This window comes from Rattus norvegicus, chromosome 5 (genome assembly GCF_036323735.1).
Source record: "Rattus norvegicus strain BN/NHsdMcwi chromosome 5, GRCr8, whole genome shotgun sequence".
Classification (NCBI taxonomy): domain Eukaryota; kingdom Metazoa; phylum Chordata; class Mammalia; order Rodentia; family Muridae; genus Rattus; species Rattus norvegicus.
In genome coordinates this window covers 87,213,690-87,229,703 of record NC_086023.1, presented here as the reverse complement: position 1 = coordinate 87,229,703, position 16,014 = coordinate 87,213,690, and positions in this window count along the sequence as shown.

Here is a 16,014-nt window from a genome sequence, read left to right as displayed (position 1 = left end):
AAGGGTAAATGGTTTATTTGTCTCTCAATTCCAAGTTACAGACCATCATTTCAGGGAAGTCAAGGGAGCAGGAATCTGTTGCCCTTTGTTATATTATATCTACAGTCATAAACAGAGAACAATTAGTTAAAATATGCATGTTAGTGTTCACCTTGTTGTCTCTACTCTTATACAAGCCAGAATACTTTGCCTGGAGAATTGTGCCACCCACAATGGGTAGGTGTTCCCATGTCAATCCATCTATTTGAGATAAGCTCTATAAATATTCCCACAGGTCAATTTTCTAGAAGATTCCTCAATAAGAGTCCCTTTGCCCATTGATTATAGACTATGTCAAGTTGATATTTGAAACTAACCATCAAATATATATATATATATGATTTTTATGTAGATAGTAGATTGATAATAAATATATGAATAGCACAGATAAAAAGACATATAGATGATAATATATTAGATATTTATTTTGTTGTTGTAACAAATTCCTGACAAGAAGAAACCCTATACCTAACTTGGCTCCTGACAGGGAAGAATGGAGGCAGAGGCACAGCGTAGCCCCTGGAAATTGCTCTGCTGTACACTCTCGGGAGGCACAGATAAGTAAGGAGATTGAAGTATAGGAGGAAGAACCATAAATCTCAAGGACTGATTCCTAGTCCCTCACTACTCAAAATCCTCCACAATATCTACCAAGTTTTTGAGCCCATGAACATGTGGGAAACATTTTATTTCCAAATTATAACACTGGTTTACTAGAGATATGAAGAGATGACCCAGAGAACTCATTCATTCAACAAATGTCCTATGATTTCCCTTCAGATGAGAATGATCACAATTCTTAACAAAAGAGAGTGTGTGCATTTCTCTGTGTTCCACAACAATGACCTACACTGGTCATGGTCAGTAGCAGAGGAAATGTATTTGGCTGCCATTTACATGTGGCGCAGATTTTGGCTTTATACCTATACCTCCTAAATTTGTGACTATGCATAAAATGTATTATCAGTGGAGTGTTTTTGTTCGTTGGTTTGGTTAGTTGGTTTGTTTTGGTTTGGATGCCAATATTTCATGTGTTGAGAGGAGATGGGGGAAGAAGAAGGAGGAGGAGGAGGAGGAGGAGGAGGAGGAGGAGGAGGAGGAGGAGGAGGAGGAGGAGGAGGAGAAGGAGAAGAAGAAGAAGGAGAAGGAGAAGAGGAAGGAGAAGAAGAAGGAGAAGAAGAAGGAGAAGAAGAAGGAGAAGAAGAAGGAGGAGAAGAAGAAGAAGAAGAAGAAGAAGAAGAAGAAGAAGAAGAAGAAGAAGAAGAAGAAGAAGAAGAAGAAGAAGAAGAAGAAGAAGAAGAAGAAGAGGAGGAGGAGAATATGGCCCTTTATAGAGTGAATACAAGTGAATGGGAGGGTGTCCTGTATAATCCTGATAGTTGTCTGGTCTACAAAAATGTTAACTGAGTGAATTTGTTTGATAATATCTGTGAAAAAGGATAGAGAATGGAAATATTTTTCAGGTGTTTAGTGAAATACTTGGTGATTAAGATAGGCTAGTGAATCATCTAATTCAAAAGCCCTTTATTTTACCAGGTTTATCAAGACATCATTAATATATTTATATAGAACCGTTTTAAGTTATACACAAAATATGCAATCAAAAAAATATAAGTGGTATTATATTAAATTGAAATTTTTCTGTAGGGCCAAGAGAATATTTAGTGAACTTAAAGTGATAATTTATAAAAATAGGAGAAATATTTTCTAAACTATATATTTTGTAAATGACTACAGCCAAAGTAGCCAGGTAAATTATACAAAATAAATTTCTGATGCTATGTATTCTTGGCCCAATAACCACTTCAATTTAGTTATTAGAATTTTAATATTTTTACTTTTAGTAAAGACAAAATGTCATTTCTCATATATGTACTCTCTTCTGGATATTATCATGTAAGGTTAAGTTTAAATTGTCTATATAAGAGAGCCAACAGTGCTGTTCAACTTTCCTAACACCATGACCCTTTAATACACCCATGTTGTGGTAACCTTCTTCAACCATAAAATTATTTTATTCACTACTTTGTAACAGTAATTTCGGTAGTGTTATGAATCATAATGTAAATATCTATATTTTCTTATGGTTTTAGTCAACCTCTGTGAAAAAGTCTTTGATTGACAAAGATATCATGAACTACAGGTTGCAAACTGTCCAGCACCTAATCTTATTTTATCCAAAACATATTGAGACCCAGAGAGGTCCAGTTAACTGTGTGTAAATTGACTATGGCACAATATGGGAAATGGTACTCAATAAAAGATGAGGCAAGCTGACACCACATAACCCATATGGGTAGACCATACATGATCATAAATGGTAAGCTGGCTGCTTATAGGACTGAGCTCCTAACCACCATGTTATCTTGCTTCTATATATGATTTATATCCCGCAAGTATATATAATACTATGATACAAATATGAAACAAGGAGTGATGGGCTAAGAAGCAGTAGAAAGAAATGGCTGGCGTGAAGAAAGCATCATTATTATAATGATAACAACCATTTCCTCAGTCTATATAATAAGCAATAATTTAGGCTTTATATACTTCATTCTATTAAGTCTTTTTTCTTCCCTTGCCAAGTGGTTGTTACTACTCTAATTTTATGGGTAAAGAAACTGAAAGGTTAATAATGTGTCAAATGTCTGGCTAGTTAATAAGTAGAAGAGGCAGACTTCAGAACTGGCTGACTCTGAGGCTTGAGCTTTTTCCTATGCGTCACTGTTCCTGTGTATAGGTGAATGGCCAGAATGTAAATTGACTGTGACACAATAGGCGAAATGGTACGCAATAAAACAGGAGGCAAGCTGACAGAACATATCCCACACGGATAGAGCATACCTGATTGGGCACCTTGAAGAGCATCACACAGTCCAGGCAGGCAGAGCACTCCTGAGATCACTCCTGCCCAGTACCCAAGAAGTACAGTAGAGCAGTCAGCCCTGGTTTGGAGATTTGCAAGTGACCTGGCCTCCAGTCATGAGAGCAGGGGGGAGCTAACTGCTTCTTGCCAGCTGTGGCATTGGGTGAACTAGCCAAGTCAGGGATGGAGAGCTCCCCCTGGTGGTGTGGGTGAAGGAGAGATGGAATGTAGAAAAAATATCTCCTGTATTGTATGGATGTATTATCAGCTAATTAAAGTCCAATGGCCAATGGTTTAGGTATTAAGAGAGGTAAGACATCCAGGAGGAGAAAGATTTCTGGGAGAGAGTAGGCAGGAGGGTACTCAAAAAGGTGATGAGATGGACATGTGGTACCTGAGTACATGTGGCAGAATGTAGGTTAAAATAATTGGGTTATTTTAGTTGTAGTCTATTCAGAATAGAGCCTAACAATATGGCCAAGGTGTTTGTAAATATACTTTGAGTTTGAGTATTATTTTTGGGAGAAAGGGGCTGGGAGAAAACCAGGTTTAACAACAACAAAATGCTACCTCACATTGGGCACCACCTATAGGCTTATATTTTTCAAAACCTATCTAATAAGAGTACTTAAATGCTTTGACCTCCCTTCTAGCCCACCACCCATAAAAGGTAGTGGAAAGAAAAGAATAACAGTGCAAAGGAGGATGTGGACCCATTTAGAAATAGTTCTTTGGGGTGAATCAAATCTATATTGTCAGGATATCCATAGTTCTGTTCACAAGAATTAACAGTAGTAGCTTGATTCACTTGCAAACACCATTCAACAATCAGCAATAACAGTACATTCCAGAAGAAATTGTGAGGCTCTGCCATTTGACCCGAGTCTGTGGAAGGGACAAGAAGCCACTGAAATACCACAAGTAGTTCTTTGGTGTGTTTTCCTCTACAGAGCCAGGACAAATGGTGATCAGCAAAGACGGCAAGACAAACCAATGCCATTGCATTGTCAGTGAAGACTAGCATCAGTAAAGCCCAACAAAGCTTAGCAAACAATAGCAAGGTGTACCCATACCTTGTGGACTCTCCCACTATCTGTTGGCTTATATTTATACCTTTCTAAACATCACATGTTCTCTCCAGTGTCCGCTCTAGCTAAACATCACATGTCCTTTTTGCAGGCAATTTAGATGAAAACACCACATGTATGTTCTCAGCAAAACACCCTCCCATGTGTTTGTTTCAGCAAAAACATACTCTAATAAGACAGATTCCAGAAAAATATTACAAGACTCAACTGAATCTCCAAAGAAACCAGAAATTTCCACTTAATAATGGACTGACCAATTCTGCTACCACCCAGACCCAGATCAAGGGCTTTGTGCTGGCCCATTCCAATGTCTATTAACTGCTCTAGAAAATGAAGGGGCTGGTCATACATATCCAAAGATACACAATCTTTATAAACAGGGCAAGAACAGGATATCCAAGAAGAGTTCAGCTGAAGATCCTATATTGATAGTGTAGCTGAAACCAGAGGCCTCCAACTGGACAACTGACTCATTGCGGTGAACATCTGCAAGTAAGGAAGTCTAAACAAAAGGGTATAGGACGGTAACACTATGACACATTATAGCTTCTACAAGATATATTTTTCTCTTGGGAAGAAGTTGGCCAGTGTGGCAGGTCAGTATGGACAGATAGGAGATGAATGGATTGGGGTACTTGATGAAAAATTCCCAAAGAATCAATAAAATATAAGTAAGTAAGTAAGTAAGTAAATAAATAAATAAATAAATAATGAGGTCTAAGATGAAGTTAGTTCAATTATAACATGCAAACTAAGAACCTTAGACTCAGACTTGAGAAAGGGTAAGCCGTTTGTAACAATGTGAACAGAAATGTTTTCCTAACTGAGCTTTAAGAACTGCTGCTTCTCACCTTTCTGGTATTCTAAGACATGAATGCTCTCAATCTCTGGCTAGACATTTCTGAACAAACAGCCTATAGTGGTCATTTTTCCTCTCTTATCTTTACAGTGATAGATAACATTCTCTGTTAGCCATCAAGTTCTCAACTGATGTGTACTGCATATCTTTGAGTTTAATTCATATTACATTGCCCTGAAATCTAGCATTTTATCTTAGTTCATATTTATATGTAGTTGACACTTAAAATGTAATTACTGACAATGTACAACTTATCACATCCATATTAAAAGAGTATAATAACTTTAAATGTGCAAGATATGAGGTAAAATCCTCCTTATATAGAGGTGGAAGGTACGAGTTCTTTCATGGAGACCAAGAATAGGATCTTTATTTTCTTAGCTATCCACAGGTCAACATTTCTGCTGAAAACTAGGCATTGGTATGGGGTGCCAGAAAAGTCTCTTTAGTACACAACCATGTTTTGCTAATGATTCCTGGGTAGAAAAATAACATGGATTCATAATGAAAAACATCTTATATTTCAATTATGTCTTTATCAATTATGTTCTTACTTCAGCCACCAGCTATGGACTGATTTGTGTGTCTTCTCACATCTCATATTCATTGTTCTTTCAGAATGTGATATGATTTGAATGTATTATATTCAAACAGCTATTTATGTTAAAAGAAGGGCCTATGCATGGGCTTCCACACAAGAAGTATTAGGATAAACAAGGCTGGGAGATATCATATAATTATTACAAGAAAATAAGAAATGGAGACTTTAATCAATGACTTACAACCAAATGTTACTGTCTAAAATCATCAAAAACTAAATTTCTGATGACTAAGTCATATGCCTGTGCTGATAATTTACCACAACTTAAGTAAATGAATCTGGTACTTGACTTAAGTTTGTTGTGAGATAGACATGTGATTGTCAGTTTTAGTTATCAACAAAACACAACCTATAATTATAGGAGAAGGAAGTGTAGGGGAGCTGCTGCTGAGAGGAACTGTTTACCTCATGTTTGCCTGGAGCATGTCTGTAGGGAATTGTTCAGATTGCACTATTAATTGCACCAGCATAAATGTGCAAAAATCTCTTCTAGTAGTAACATGGAAAGAAAGGGGAAGAAGAAAAGCTTTGTGCTTGATGAGACTTCATTCTTTCTGTTGAGTTCATAGCTGCTGCTGCTGCTGGTGGTGGTTGTGCTGGTGCTGGTGGTGGTGGTCGTGTTGTTGTTCTTGTCGTTGTTGGTGGTGGTGGTGCTGCTGCTGCTGCTGCTGCTGCTGCTGCTGCTGCTGCTGCGGTTGCGGCTGCTGCTGCTTCCAGGGTTACTGCTGATTTCACTAGTATTAGAACTAGTCTTTTAAGGCATCCAATGTATAATCAGGTGGCTCAACAGGAATCTACCAAGTCTCCAATGCAATATTGAGACTGCCAAGGCAACCAACCTCATTAACTGATCAACTGACAGGTTCTCTGCCTTTCCCATGTGTGACAACAATAGTTGAACTATTCTGATCATATCATAAAACCTGGAATAATAAATCTTGTTCCTCTCAAAAGCTCTAATATACCATGAAATACAGGTACTGTCTTAGTCACATCTGCAGGTTGAAGTGATGGTCACAGAAGGGTGGGACTGAAGAAAATATTACTGATCTTTGACCACACATTTCAGAGAATGTCAAGTTAGATGACAGATTTTTATATGAAATATAAATCTCAACTTTGTGAATCAAAATACCTGGCAGTTAATTCTGACTCTACCATTTTTCCATTGTGACTGTCCTCAGCATCTCAAGGTACCATTTGTACATCATTAAAACCAATTATAGAATTAATCTGAGTTGACAGGAAGAGTAGCTATCCCAGCATACTTGTTAATAGACATAGGTATGTCTTGCTAAGCTTCATCAGCAGTACTATTTCACTAAATATGTGCAATACAACTTGTTGGTTGTAAATTTTGTTATTTTCATTTTCATAAAGCATGGAGACAAGAAAAAATTGGAATGTTCAAGTTATAGGGTTAGTAAAAATATGGAACCAGTGTTCCAAATTATCGAGAAAAGGAGACATGAAGAAGAATATAGCTCTTGCTCTTGCTTGTCCCTTCTTGCTCCTGCTTTCTCCCCATTCCCTTCTTCTCCTCTTTCTCCACGTGTTCATGGCCTTTACTTCTCTACTTTTCTACTCTCTCCCTCTCTGCCTTTTCCTGCCTTTATTATGCTCTTAACTACCCTCTCACCATCATTCTTTTAAAAAAGAAAAGTATAAGATATAATATTGATTTATGGAACATTTTATTATAGGATTCTGCTATGCCTTTCTCTTTAACTCATTTATATCTCTTTCAACTTTAAGTTCTATCTTTTTGACTCATTTAAGTCCTTTCAGCAGTCCTGTTCAGCTGTTGGTTTCTGTCAGGGGTACTTAGATATAAATATATTAGGGACAGAGTCGCTCTATCTCATACACACAAACCAGAATATGGAACCAATCCTAGGTCCTTCTTATCAAATTCAGTCATAAAGCCTTGCTTCTGAAGTCTTAGGTACAATACAGGTCAGTGTAGCTAAGCAATGCAGTTCAAACCCTTTTTTCCTGAGATAACTGTATGTGCATCCCAGACTGCATGAAGAATATCCACCAAGGAAAAGAAAAGCCAGTGTGTCCCTGAAGGGCTTTGAAAATTCACTTTTGTAGTGTGAAACGGATTGATAAAGAGAAGAAATGTAATTGAGGGTAGAGATTTTTCTGGAAGATATAGTAAATTGCAGTCAAGACATCCTCCATCCTCCTATCCCTAAAGTGTTACTGTCCAGTCACCAGTAAGGGTGTTGATAAGATTCATAATAAGTGGAGTTACTTCTGGAGCTGTCCCCCAAACTATATTTCCCCTTTCCAGATGGAAACAGGAAGATATGCTGTATTCTTGGTTGCAGTCTAAATGGAGAAAATACTTCGTATCAATTTCTAGATTTTGTACCCCAGTGTTGTATTCTCCAATAATAGCTTGGTATTTGCCAAATATTATTATATTGTGCATTCATAAAAGGCAAAAATATTGTTTAAAATGAAATCTTAACAGTTGATATAATTGAGGGTACATTGTACATACATTTTTTGCTGAATGACTGGATAGATGTTAAGCAAATACTATACATATTGCTTTATTCTTTCTCTTACATGCAAGCGTGCACACACGCACACACACTTAAACAAACCTTGTCTGTTTCTCTGACTCTGTCTCATACACATTCTGTGTGTGTGTGTGTGTGTGTTTGTCTGCCTGTCTGTCTTTCCCTCTGTCTCTCTGTCTCTGTCTCTGTCTGCCTGTCTTTTGTCTGTCTGTCTCTCCCTCTGTCTCTCTTTTCTTCTCTCTCTCTCTCTCTCTCTCTCTCTCTCTCTCTCTCTCTCCTCTCATTGCCTTCTTTCTTTCCAGCTGTGCCACATGTTTCTACCATAGTGTCCTTCTCAGAGTACAGCAATAAGGATTTATGGAATTAGTGATATAACTAGCTTGTGTTTAAGGAGAAGAGGATGTAAGGCATCCAGAAAAGGTCACTCACATAATTAATTAAACAAGTGTTGACAATGTGGGTGCTCTGCACTAATTAACATTCAGAGAATTTGAATAAAGCAAGGTTCTGCTCTCCTTATTTTGGAAAAGAATGCAGGTCTTCTCATAAAGGACTTCAGATAGAGTTTAAATGCAGAAATATGAGAAAGGACACTTTCTCAGAAGAGAGAGGTACCACGAAGAGATAACCTCTTAGATTGCTCAGTCTGCACCTAACCTCAGAAGAATGAGCCAGAATTTACCATGTGTGTTCATTAGGGGGAAAATATCTGAAATTAAGAAGTAGAATTGGGACAGTATGCTATAGGTTATCTTTTAGTATTATACTTTCTAACGTTCGACCTTTCTGATAACGTTGAGAATATACCTAAGGTTAAAAAAATGTATTACACCTTCAGAAAAACTGTAACAACCTCAACTTCCTGCATCTTAACAAGAAGTACTCTTCAGTGAGGTTTCCTCTATCCTTCCAAGCTTAGCCTGAGCTAAGAAACCTTTATCTTTTTCATTTGCCAAATTAGTGTTTTAAGAGAAGCTTTCCCTTGCTTCTCTAGTCTAATTAATGAGAGAGTATAGCACAAGGTTTGGCATAGTGGCTCCATAAATGTTTATTAAATCTAAACCTTAGTTTCTTTGGCATCTGTATAGGAATTACAAATTCTTCCTCTTCTCTTCGGGGATGTGGGAAGGCTCATGTGATATCTGTATGTAGAAGGCATTCCTTGGAAAGCGAAGACTGCACAGTGATGAAGTCTGCAGGCAAGGAGCCAGAAGGTGTAAATTTGGATGGATTCCACCACTTGCTCACTGGGAAGACTTCAACAAGTTCATTAACTTCCCAGAACCTTGTTTCCTTTTATTGTTCAGAGAGAGAGTCAACAAAAGTAAAACACGCAAAATGAATGGCATCCAGTAAATACAGAAACATGTTAACCATGCTAATTCCTGGCACACAGTGCATCCGCTCCTTCAGACACAGACATTGGATTATTAATAATATTGCAATAATGCATAGGAGCATGTTTTACTGCTTTGAACTGCATTCCCATGCCCATCTCAGTTATGAAAGGACACAGTGGCCTGAGATCAAGGATACTGTCAGAAAATTCTAACTCTTGACAGGTGCTCCCTTGGTCTGGGTCATGGGCTTATACTCCTTGTTTACAAATCAGGGCTGTGAATCATCCAGGCCAGAGGCACTCTTTCCTCTAAACCTCTGCCCTCCTCCTTGTCTATGGGGTTATCTGCTTTTGCTCAATAATGCTAGTAAGACAGGATTTTCTGCTGCTAAAAATGTGTAGGTTTGAGATTCAAGGTGAGCCACAGGCATTGCTTTTCAACTTGAAGAAAGATAAAAAGGAAGACAAATGCTATTCAAGGACCTCTTCACTTAGGCTCTGAGGGAGTAAGAGAATGAAAGTTTTATTTAAAATAACATAAAAGGCATTTCTAACTACTTGCTTGACTGGTGTTAATACTTGTGTTTTGAGAAGCAAACTAGGGGATTTTTCTGCTTGTAAGAGTATCTCTGTGACGCCATCAAGGCTTAACCCATCTGTTTCTGGATGTCTTTCCCAATGGATTCTTGTTCTTGGTGGTTACAGAACATGAAGTCCCAAATCATTCAAAACCACCTCTGTAAGATGATTTGGTGAGTTTTTACATGTGAGCTAAGAGTGTATAGGAAGTATTTTTCCAGACAAGTACTGCATGTATAATGCAGACAGAATATATTACTCAGAATTGTGTGTTGCACAGCATATTTTTCTTAAAATAATAAGGACTGTTGTGACATAAGAAATGACAATAATGCCAAAAAGGGTCACAGTGTTTGACATATTTATTGGATAAAAATGGACATGAGGGGAGGTATGGATGTTCTTTATGGAAATAATGTTAACAATTTGCCAATGTTGAGAATCAACACTGATTGATTATTTTTGCCCAGGCAATAGGCCAGATGTTTTTCATAACTCATTTCATATAATCCCTGCAACTCATTTCATATAATCCCTACATGGAGAAGGGGAGAAATAGCTTCATTTTATTCATGAGGATATTGAGGATCAAAAGGATTAGATAGCTTCCCTAAGATCATTCAGAGAGGAAATGTAGAAGGAGAGATCGGAACAACTCACCTAAGCTAATGCTCTGTGTATTACACTACATGTCCCTCTTCCTCAGGAAATATCAGAATTTCAGTTTAAAGCTCAGCATAGTGAAATTTGTCCAGATGGGATCTGGAATCTCCATCTTCAGAATCACTGACCCAGCATCTTGGGATACAGTTTCATTGGCATGCTGGCTATGTAAGAACAAAGATATGAGTTCAATTCTCAGCAATCTGTCCAAGATTGTATACCATGCTTTTAATTTCAGAAAAAGGAAGTGTCCCTTGGGGATTGCTGGCCAGACAGCCTTGTTAAATCAGCAAGTCCCAGGTTCAGCAGGAAACATCAAATATAAGGCAAAAACTAACGGAGGAAGATGTCTGACAATGACCTCCAGTCTCCATGCACACGCACACACATTTACAGAGACAGGTGCGGCAGGAGTGGAGGGTGACAAAGGGGGAAGAGCAAAGAGGAAAGCAGAGGAGAAGAATGAAAAATGCTCTACCCCCAAGACCCTGAAATCAGAAATTCTGCAGGCATGTCCTTGAACTTTATATGAAAGTGTCCCCTGTGTGATTTCGATTCACTTTGGTTTCTGTGATCAGTGGAGAAATTGAGCCACACAGAGGCAAATTAAATTGCCCATATTTCTAGACCAGAAGCAGGGGTTGAAATGAGGTTTGTTGTTCTCTAAACACTTGATATTGCATGAGGTTGTTTCCCAAATAGAATAAATTCCTTAGAGTCTGAGCTGGTGTTATCTCAGCTGTCAGTGAAAACACTTAACTTGTAGTCAGAGGTAGTCCTAAAACTTAACACCATCCTTCATTGGCTCTAGCTTTGTGTCTTAAGCACTTTATTAATCTTTGTGCTTACAGTTTCTTATCTTCTAAATGGCAATTCAGGCTGGTGTAGCAATTGCAAAGAAACTACAGCCACTGTGTCTTTTCATAGTGTCCAGCAGAAAATCGACCCTTAACAAATGGAAAGTTTATCATTGGTAGTAATAACTCCTTTCTCCCATTTCTCTCTGTCTCTGTCTCTGTCTCTGTCTCTGTCTCTGTCTCTGTCTCTGTTTCTCTCTCTCTCTCTCTCTCTCTCTCTCTCTCTCTCTCTCTCTCTCTCTCTCTCTCTCTTTCTCTGAGTAAAGCAGTGCATCTCTAATTGAGTGCCTGGAGCACGATAGGTATGCAATAAATGCTCTTTTCTTTCAGGTCTTCCAAAACTGGTCTTGCACTGACTAGATTTTCCTCCCTGCAGCCAACTCCCTTAATGTCAAATGATGAATATGAATCTTGAGGAAATAAATTCCAAAGCTATTGTAATGGGAAGAGTTAGCTTCCATCAACTTTAGCATTTATACTCTTAATAAGAATCCGTCCCATAACGGAGTCACCTCACAGCCCTTTCTTCTAAGAACTTAAGTTATTAACAGTTCTCCCTGAAGATCCTGTCTCTCCCCAGTTTCCCCTTCAAAGCCCATTTTTGAGCAACCACTGATATTATTTCCACAGGATCTGAATATTCACTGCTTCTTACTTGGGAAAATAGAGATTTAATATGATGCTTAATTATTTTTTTAGTCCACAACAATATTTTGCTGACTTCTTTAATTGCCTTTTCCATTTTGCGAGAAAATTGAATGCTGAGAAGCCCATGAACTTGTCATATCAGAACACTGCCTGAAAAATCAACAGACTCAACACTAAAGGCCATGGATCCTTTTGCAATTATTCCTTATACCCTAAATCTGAGCAGCAGCTTTTGAAAGCTCTGTAAACTCAGCTGGTGGAAATAATTCTATGTATTCTTCATTTGATTGGTATGTGGGAAGAAATGGGTGCACATCATGCTATATAGTCTGAGTTCTACAGAAGGATCAAAAAACTACTAATACGTGACCTGGTTAAATAAATTACAGAACCACTATTAAATCCTCATGTATCTCTGGTTGAATTGAGAATTATACTATATACAGTGCTATTGAATAGTATAGGACAGTAAAAGGCGGCACCCAATAGATTTTTGATGAAGAAGAGGTTTCTCTTTGCCTAAACAAATAAACTTTGGTTTCAGCATATAAGAACCAAACCCAAACAAAGGAAAAGGAAATGAAAGATTAATGTCCTCAGATTTGCTAAGAGGACGTTAAGATCAAAATAACTGAAGTGAAGGTGCCCTGGGCCTACATCCATGCTTATCATCTGCTCACTGTCACAGCTTTCCTGCAGCCGTTCTTTACTCCATTTGTCCCCTACCAGAGGTAGACAGCATCACTGACAAACTCCTGTTTCCGTGAATCACAGAACTGCTAATCCCTGCCTTGTCTTCTTAAAACACTTTCTTGCATTTCACGTGAAGTTGCATTTTCTTTACAAATCTTTTAGTTGCCTAGCTACTAGCCTAATATTGGTAATACATTTGAAATGTGTGTTTACTCAGCTCTTCTTTGCACACTGAAAAGTCCAGAAAGCAATCCTTGGGCCTGTGTCTCTGACACCCCTGTTCCTCTCTGCTTTGTTTTCCTTTAGTTGACTAGGGCTGGGTTTTTATTCCTCCATATTTCTAATAACTTAGAGCCTGTATATATGTATAGATATATTATTTTTCAATAAAATGCATATTCATTTCAAAGTGATAGGCTCAAGGTTTTTTTGGTTTGGTTTGTTTGTTTGTTTGTTTGTTTTTGAGCTCTTGGTGTTCAACACACTGCCTTATAGACCTAGAGGCATGTAAACTTCATGAAAGTGTTTATAATTAGAAATTTGGAAGCTTATAATCTTAGTAGCCTCACAGAAATATGCTTTTTGTTATTTATAAATTAAACCAATCATTATTTGCAAATAGAACCTTGGTCACCAGATACTAGAGAAAGAGGAGAAGATGGAGATATGATGGCAGAGGTGCTGATGTGCAATTCTGTGGGGTTAGGAAGTTTTGGTATGTTGTTGACACATATTAGGTGAGCAGATATATTAGTCCAGTACAAAATGTTCCAAAGCTAGAAGAAAAGACTTTCACCATAAATAAATGCTAAAACATAAGTGATGGAGGAGGTAAATATGACTAGCTTGACTTTAAACATTACCTAATATATATATATATATATATATATGTATGTAAATATCAAAATCCCCCCTAAATGTGCAAAACTCATAATGATATTATGTATCAATTAGAAGACATAAAGTAAAATAACAAAATAAACTGTAATATAAGCTAGAAATAAAGAAAATTGAAAAATTCTAAAATATATACATAATAAAGGAACACCTAAGGTAAGTGAGCACCAGAGATTGCTTGTTTTTAATACTGTATGCAGAATTAATTTTAGTCTAATTTTCTAGAATGTGCTAATATTTACTTTTAATTCCATGTTCTGAAACTTTGAGTATGTATGGACCATGTAGGTTTTCCTGTTTGTTTCTTCTGTATGAACATAATCTCAATGACTTTTTTCTATTCCCAGGCAGAGGGATCAGCTGTTCTTGCTTTTCTTTCATGTGGTTCTTTCAGGTTTTGATTTTCATTCTGATATTCAGTTTCACCACAGCATTTGTGATTTTTCTGGTACCCTATTTTCCCAAGGCTGCTTCTTTAGGTCAGGAGAAAATAGAGCATTGAGAAGATTCAACATAATTAACATATAGTCTCAGGGAAAAAATGGAATGCAGCTTTAAAGCCATCTACGGAGTGGACATCTTCTATTGGCTTAACCTCAGTGGCATATCCACCATTTAGAGCCCTCATCAAATGCAGCTTTCCCAGGGCCCAGGTTTTACCCCTATCTCTTACCCTCAATATTGTTTTAGCTTTTGAATTTCTACTTTCTTGGTTTTTGTTTTTAACTTTCTTTTTCTCCTAATACACACCAGGACCTGGGGTTACAAATTTCTTTCATTACTGTCTAAAGCAGCCTCATATACTGAAATATATAAGTGCTATTTAGTTGATCACCATATTTCTGTAGCCTGACAAGGATCCTGCTGTGAAGTAAACATTCAATAAATATTGAAAACAATGAGACAATAAATAAAAAAATTCTAAGAAATCTAGTTACAAAAACAACAGAAAATTCACTTAACCTTCTAATTAGGGAGTTGCCTAGTCTTTTCCCACTCAATGCCTGCATATATGCTTTTAAAATTGCTGGTTGTGTAGGTGAAAGGTCACTTCTAAAATCTGTGGTTCTGTGTCCTGTATTAACCTAAATCCACTTGAATCAAGGAATTATTTGTAGCTATTTTGTGCAAAAGGCATGATCTAAATGATGTGTCTTAGGTATGATTTTATTGTCATGGAGAGGCACAACCACAGTGACTCTTATAAGGAAAAGCCTTTAATTTGGGCTGGCTTACAGATTCAGAAGTTTGGTGAATTATCATCATGACATGAAGCATGGTAGCACACAGGCAGACATGGTGCTAGAGAACAAGCTGAGAGTTCTACATTTTGCTCTGAAGGCAGCAGAAGTGAATGCCCTATTAGGCCTGGCTTGAGCCTATATAAGAACTCAAAGCCTGCCCCCACAGTGATACACTTTCCTCAACAGGGCCACACTTATTCCTACAAGGCCACACCTCCTATTAGTGCTACTCTCTATGGACCAAGTGCTCAAACACATGATTCTATGAGGCCATTCCTAGTCAAACTAAAACACATGGTACCACATCAGCATGAGGCTCCAGGTGTTATGGCAAATACAAAACCTACTTTTTCTCCCTGAGCACCCTGAGGTGCTATAAAGAACTGAAAGCCCTGAAAATGGCATGATGTATGTACTACACACACGTCTTCTATTATGTACTTTTTGGCCTGCTGCCCATGCTCCTAAAACACTGGGAATTGAGTAAAAGTATCTTACACTTTCTATATCAGCCAAGCAACCATGTTTATACTCTTGAGTGACTTTTGTCCACACAGCAGAGAACAGTAGAATCTGCCATGGAACCCTGCCCTGGTTCCTGTCAAGCCCTGCTCCAATGGAAACCATATAATGTAATGTGATGATTGCACTGTTTCCCTTATTTTTATTAGTTATTTGAGAATTTCACACAATACATTTTGATCAGATTCCATAATTACCCAAGTTCTCCCAGATCTGCCAATTACTATCTGCCCCCTGCCCCGCTACTTTATGTTCTTTTTAAAAATTATTACTTTTATTTTTTTACAGTCCAGTTGTTAGCCCTTTCCAGGTCTGTCCTCCAATAGTTCCACATCCCATTCCTCCTATCCCATTTCCAAGAGGATGAAGCCACCCCATACCCCATACCCCCAACAGCCTCCCCATTCCTTGGAGCTTCAAGTCTCTCCAGGGTTAGGGTTAGGTGCATCTTCTCTCACTAAGGACAGAACTCCAACCTCTGCTGTATATGGGGCCTCATATCAGTTAGTGTAGCTGCCTAGTTGGTGGCTACTGTCAGAGAGATCTCAGGGGTCCTAGTTAGTTGAGATTGCTGGTCTTCTTACA